Source organism: Triticum dicoccoides, chromosome 5B (genome assembly GCF_002162155.2).
Source record: "Triticum dicoccoides isolate Atlit2015 ecotype Zavitan chromosome 5B, WEW_v2.0, whole genome shotgun sequence".
Lineage (NCBI taxonomy): Eukaryota > Viridiplantae > Streptophyta > Magnoliopsida > Poales > Poaceae > Triticum > Triticum dicoccoides.
In genome coordinates this window covers 703,660,481-703,666,309 of record NC_041389.1, presented here as the reverse complement: position 1 = coordinate 703,666,309, position 5,829 = coordinate 703,660,481, and the positions used below count along the sequence as shown (strand labels likewise).

The following is a 5,829-nucleotide window of genomic DNA, read 5'->3' as shown; positions in this document are numbered from 1 at the left end:
CCCTCGTGTCATGGGCCCAAGGCCTTAGCGGGTCACGGGTGGCGGTTCTCGGGCGCCGAGCGAAACTGGATGACGGGCGCCAGCCCGCCCGACAGGGGGCTGTGGCCAGCGGGTGAAGGGGGTCGGCGCATGGCCCGGCGCCGGCGACAGTGGCCGGAGCGGGGCGGCACGGTGTGGTGTTGTGAGCGGGCGCGCACTGGGTCGCGGCTGGGCGCGCACTGGATCGCGACAACTGGCACGGCCGGACGAGGCTAGAGGCCCGCGAGCGCGGCCAGGGAACGCGGCGGGCGCCGCGATGGACTGGCAGGGTCGACGCGCTGTGAGCGCGAGCGCCCGCGCGGAGGGGAACGGGGCGACGACGGCAGCGAGAAGCGGCCCGGGACAGACGGGGGCGCGACAACCGCGGGTTGGGGTGTGCCCCGGGCGTGGTGGCCACGAGAGGATGCGGGACGAGGGAGAGAGGAGGCCGGGGCCTCACCGCGGGTCTGTAGGGCACGGGGCAGTGGGGCGTGGGGAGGACGACGGGGACGACGGCGGAGAGGAAGCAGGCCGGTGGGGAGGAGGAGGCAGGCCGGCGAGGAGGTCCGGCGAGGTCGTCCTCCAGGGGGTGGCGATGCGGCGTCGACGAGGTGGCGCCGGGGACGGCAAGCAGCGTCGGGGCGCATCGGGGAGGAGGCGAGGCGGTGGTTCCTCGGGCACGAGCACCACTGCGAGGTGCGGCTCCGACGCGGCAAGGTGTCGGGCGCGATGGGGAACGACGGCGAGGGGGTTTCATCCCCGATCCAGATCTGGATCGGGGGGAGGGGGAGAGCGAGCGAGTGGGGAGGGGGGAGTGGTGGTCGTGGGGCTAGGGTTCGGTGCCCCAGGGGGTATAGGCCAGGGGCTGGGCCGGCCAGTTGTTGGCCTGGTGCCAGCTGGGCCGGTTGGCCCCGGGGGAGGGTTTGTCTCTTTTCTTCTTTAGTTTTGTTAGGTTTTCTTTTTTTATATCTTTTATGTTTTAATTCAATTTAAAATATTTATGTATTCTGTAAAAGTGTGTTTCCTTCACCTTAAATATCTAAACATTATTTGGCACAACCAGAACATTTTATTTTTAATGTTTGAAAACTTTGATGTTTCGCTTTGATTAAATTTGAATTTGAATCGGTTTCTAATCAACGCGAGTTACTCTTAGTAACCGAGGTGACATGGCATCATTACGAGGGGTTACTGTAGCTTAATTATCTGGGCGTCACAGAGGTACACCAATATGGCTACATCCCGGGGCTTCACTACGCGTGCTCCTCCATGTGACACCGTCACAATACCGCACACCGACCACTAGGGCGCCGACACACGTCGCCAACTCTACATGCGTGTCTATGCTATTATGTTGGCATATGTTACATCGTGTGTCTATCCTTCATTATATAAGAGGTCTAGGATACATGTGTCCTATTAGGAGACGACTCCATATCCTATCTATATACATTACAACTCAGAGTCCAAGTGTAATCTACCTTATATACAATATTCGACACAACACTAACAGGTTGTTCTGGTCCGGAGCTCACACCAAGTTAGCTCGGGCGAACAGTAATTTTTTTATAAAAGTCAAAAATTCTGATTTTTTCCCTGTGTGTGAAACATCGATAAATGTTTTGATAGCTTGCAAAATTTAATCATCAGATGATATTCGTGAAAAATGTGGCAAAAACTCAGTGCTCCAAAATATTATTTCAAACGCATTTTGGAGCATTGATTTTGTTTTCCCCACGTCTTCCACTAAAAATCATTTCTTGATGAAATTTTGCAATGATGACGTAGTCTATCTTCAAGACTATCACATAATAAATTAACAATTATGTATCATTAAGCAGTGCAATAATAATTAACTGAATTAATTACTCTCTCTCAGTTTACAGGGCGTGCGCGTACTCTTAGGTCGTCAATTTGACCAACCTAATATAAGTCATATATTAAAAAAATACCAATATAAACTTCAAATGTTCTATTTTCAAACGATATAATTTTTATGTTATATACTCCCTCCGTCCCAAAATATAAGAACGTTTTTGACACTAGCATAGTATCAAAAACGCTCTTATATTTTGGGATGGAGGGAGTAGTTTATATTAGGGTGATCAAATTGGCAGCCTAGGTATACGCGTAGGACTTGTAAACTGAAACGGAAGGAGTAGCCACATAACCATATGCTAAATTCGTTTAGCAGAACAAAAAGATATGTGCTTTACTTCCCATCACTTGAATATGTTATAAGGTTGTACAATAGATTTAATAGTGTATCGTACCATGCTACTATGACATAATAGGCATGTGGATCCTTTTTCCATCCATTCTATTGACACTCCATTCCATATCAAGTGCAATTGGAATCTAACACATATTTCTCTCGAGAGAAAACCGAGTGGTTAAACAAGTGGATGACTAATTGAGCGTACATTTCCAGCAAAGTATAATAGGAGGACACAAAAATGCTAGTGTCGATAATGGAACAATCAACAATTAATTGTCTCTTCCAAGAAGAAAAACGTGAAACAATTTTAGAAGCATGTTAACAAAAAGAATTTTTTTTACCAATACCACATGAAACAAGATGCACAACAATTTTAGTAACATGTTAACAAAAAGACAAGAAAAGCCAACATCACAACAAAAGCATGTTAACAAAAAGAAAGATAAACAAGGACACCAACAAGAAACCTATTGCTTAATTAAGTCTTCATCTGACAGAGATAATAAATACATTCCACTCATAAAAGAACTTATCAACAAATTATCCTCCTAGTGGAAAGAGTTTACGCTAGTAGAGGAGACATTCATGCAAATAGTGTCACAAAAACGAGTGCTAGCAAAGTTTAGAAAAGCTGGGCCTCACCATCTAGGTCTCTTTGATTGACCGGCATGTGTAGGCACAAAATGTTTACCAAAAACTGTTCGTATTGCCCCAAATTTTGGCCTCAATTAACATCCCGATGTCTCGGATCTACACAAAGGTAAACATCCTGCAAGCATTAATCGACGTGTCTGTGTGATGCGATAACATGTGTGCTTGCATATGCTGCGCCACGATCAGCTCCACCTTCTCATACGTGGACTGGAACATCACTTTTTTTCTCGAATATGCACGAGTGTGCATACTATATATTCAAGAAGGGAAAAGGGGGAGAGAGCCCCTCCACGTTGGCGATTACATCGTCCCAACTCCGCCCATACAACACTTACACGCTAAATCCTCGCGACATCCCCCACCTGCAAGCTTGCTAGAAAGCGATCAATATCCAATCTAAGCAGGCCTGCCTCCTTCCACGCTGCGCACTCTACAACTATCCTACGCATTACATACACAATCGACGGGGCATCCCCCTCAAACACTATGCCATTGCGATGCTTCCACAGCTCCCAAAGCACCAGGACGAGCAGCGCCCGCATGTCCTTCTTCTCAGCCGCGCTATCAACTGTGTTCACGCACCACTCTGCCAGACTTGAAGTTGCGGTCGATGTCCATTGAGGCTTACCCCAGGCCGTGCACACCCGCGCCCATACTTCTCTGGCAAAGACACACCGGAGCATTAGGTGATTCATGCTCTCCTCCACTTGGTCACAAAATGGACAAGCGTCCTCATGCTCTAGTCCCCGGCTCGCTAATCTGTCCGATGTCCAACATCTGTTCTGCAATGCAAGCCAGGTGAAAAATCTGCACCTCAAGGGAGCCTTGGACTTCCATGTGAACTGCGCCGTTGGATCCTTCTCTCGAGCCCAGAATTTAGCCTGGTATGCCGACCTCGTGGAGAAGGAGCCGCTTGGCTCCCACGCCCATCTCACTGAATCCACCGAGTCCTGATGCAGCTGCACTCTCTCCATTCGATCCCATAGCCTGAGGTACTCCTGAAGCATCTGATTCGTCACTTCAGGTCCTATGTCCAAAGCCCAGGCTCCGTTCGTCAGGCCTTGACTGACTGTACGGCTGCCTCGAATCCTTTGCCGTACCGGACTGGAACATCACAATGTGGCCCGTTCTGGCTCGATCATGCACCCGCCGTTCCGCTTACTAACATGCCTCCGATGGCGCTGGAACGCCTCCATGATTGTGTCGTGTCCGGGTGGCACGCGCAGCGGCTTCCCAGCAACACTAACACCGACGAGGCTACTGAGGTAGGTGTTGAACCACTGTCAGTCGTTTGGTGCATGATGAGAATCTTGGTGTTCTTCATGAAAATTTGCAAGTGGTATGCAAATGTAAAAAAGATTTTCCATACACAGCCAAACCATAAGCTCAACAATGAGCTATGTATGCAGGAATTAACTTACTAAGAATAAAGCACATGTATTGTATGTGCCTTTAACTTCAGTATTCCATTCATGTCAGCATAAGTTAATTCATGAGTATCTTCTACATAAAAGCGTACAAGATATATATGCAAATCAAAAAAGCTATTCTCGGTAGCCACACCCTCGCTCAACATTTAACCCTGCGTGTATAAAAAGGGAGGTCAACGCTTGGTTGAGTGCAAACCAACAAGTTAGGTGCTCTAGCTAGCGTCGTAGACTATGTTCCTGCAAAGGGTATATCCGTGGAGACAAACATGCACATATATACACTATAACTCACTCAAGTGGAATAAATGGGCATAGGAAGGATTTTGATTCTATTTGTTTTATTTTTCTCTTAAGGGTGCATACCAATCTTCAAGCTAGAGTGAGATGAGATCACGGCGCCGTTTGTGTGTGGTGAACTCGAGGGCCATTTGCATATGCTGTCTGTGCTCGCTATCTATGAACTGATTCTCTTGGTGCTTCAACAAATAAATATGTAAGAAACTCCGTGTGTACGAGATGAGATGAGATGCCATGCCAAAAAGTGCCTCAATTCGCCAAACAAATTTGTGTGGCTGCTGCACCAGATCGCAATGAACTACACATGTGCATGTCAATTATCATGCATGTTCTTCTTTTCTTTTTGCGAAAAATTTATCATGCAGGTTCCATAGGGGTAAAGGCTGTGGCAAAGTTTTATGTCCAGTTAAACATTTTATGCGAGTATGTAATGATGTAGTAAAAGGGAAGCACTGCAGGTTTGTATTGTCAGCTGTAGCTTGCGTGTTCATACGAGACTGTGGTCTCACTAGCTAAAGCCTGGCGGGGCAAAGCTTTACATCAAAGTGGTCGTGCCGGAGTGGTTATCGGGCATGACTAGAAATCATGTGGGCTTTGCCCGCGCAGGTTCGAATCCTGCCGACCACGCTTTTTTTTTCCTATATTGATGAAATTTTGAATCTTGCTCGGTCAGTGGACGCGTTGTCTCAACCGAGTTTTCTTTATGTATGACATTTGGAAAGCGAGGATCCTGGCCAAGATCAAGATCTTCCTTTAAGAAGTGGCCAGGAACAAAATTCCAAGCAGGGCCAGGAGATGGGTCGTGTATGTGGTGTGGCCAAGACGAGAATTGTGATCACATTCGCTTCCGATGCATTGTGACCAAATTCATTTGGAGTTTTATGCGGGATGCCATGGGGTGTTCTTGGAGTCCAGCGAGATTTGTCGGTTTCCATCAATTGATCCATGGAACACACACTGATGGATAGAAAAATGGCATGGTTGGATTTTGTTGCGCTTGAACGGTCACTTTGAAATGAGTGCAATGAACCACTGATGGAAGGCCTAGCCTTTGAGTATTTGGCTGACCTTATAAACTCATTGACATTTCAAAACTTTGGAGACCATTAGGGAAACAACTAGACCAATGAGGCTTGATAGGCTCATAGACAACCTCCACGCGCAAGAAGTCAAGTGCTACGGGCTGCTTCAAGATGGGACAATACGGGCTAG

General features: G+C 47.6%; 1 non-coding gene across 1 annotated transcript; it reads left to right on the top strand.

Annotated features, from left to right (window-relative positions):
• The first annotated feature begins 5,162 nt into the window (after nt 1-5,162).
• Nucleotides 5,163-5,244, top strand: TRNAS-AGA. Its single transcript has one exon. It is a non-coding gene; the product is annotated as a tRNA-Ser (tRNA).
• The last annotated feature ends 585 nt before the right edge of the window (nt 5,245-5,829 follow it).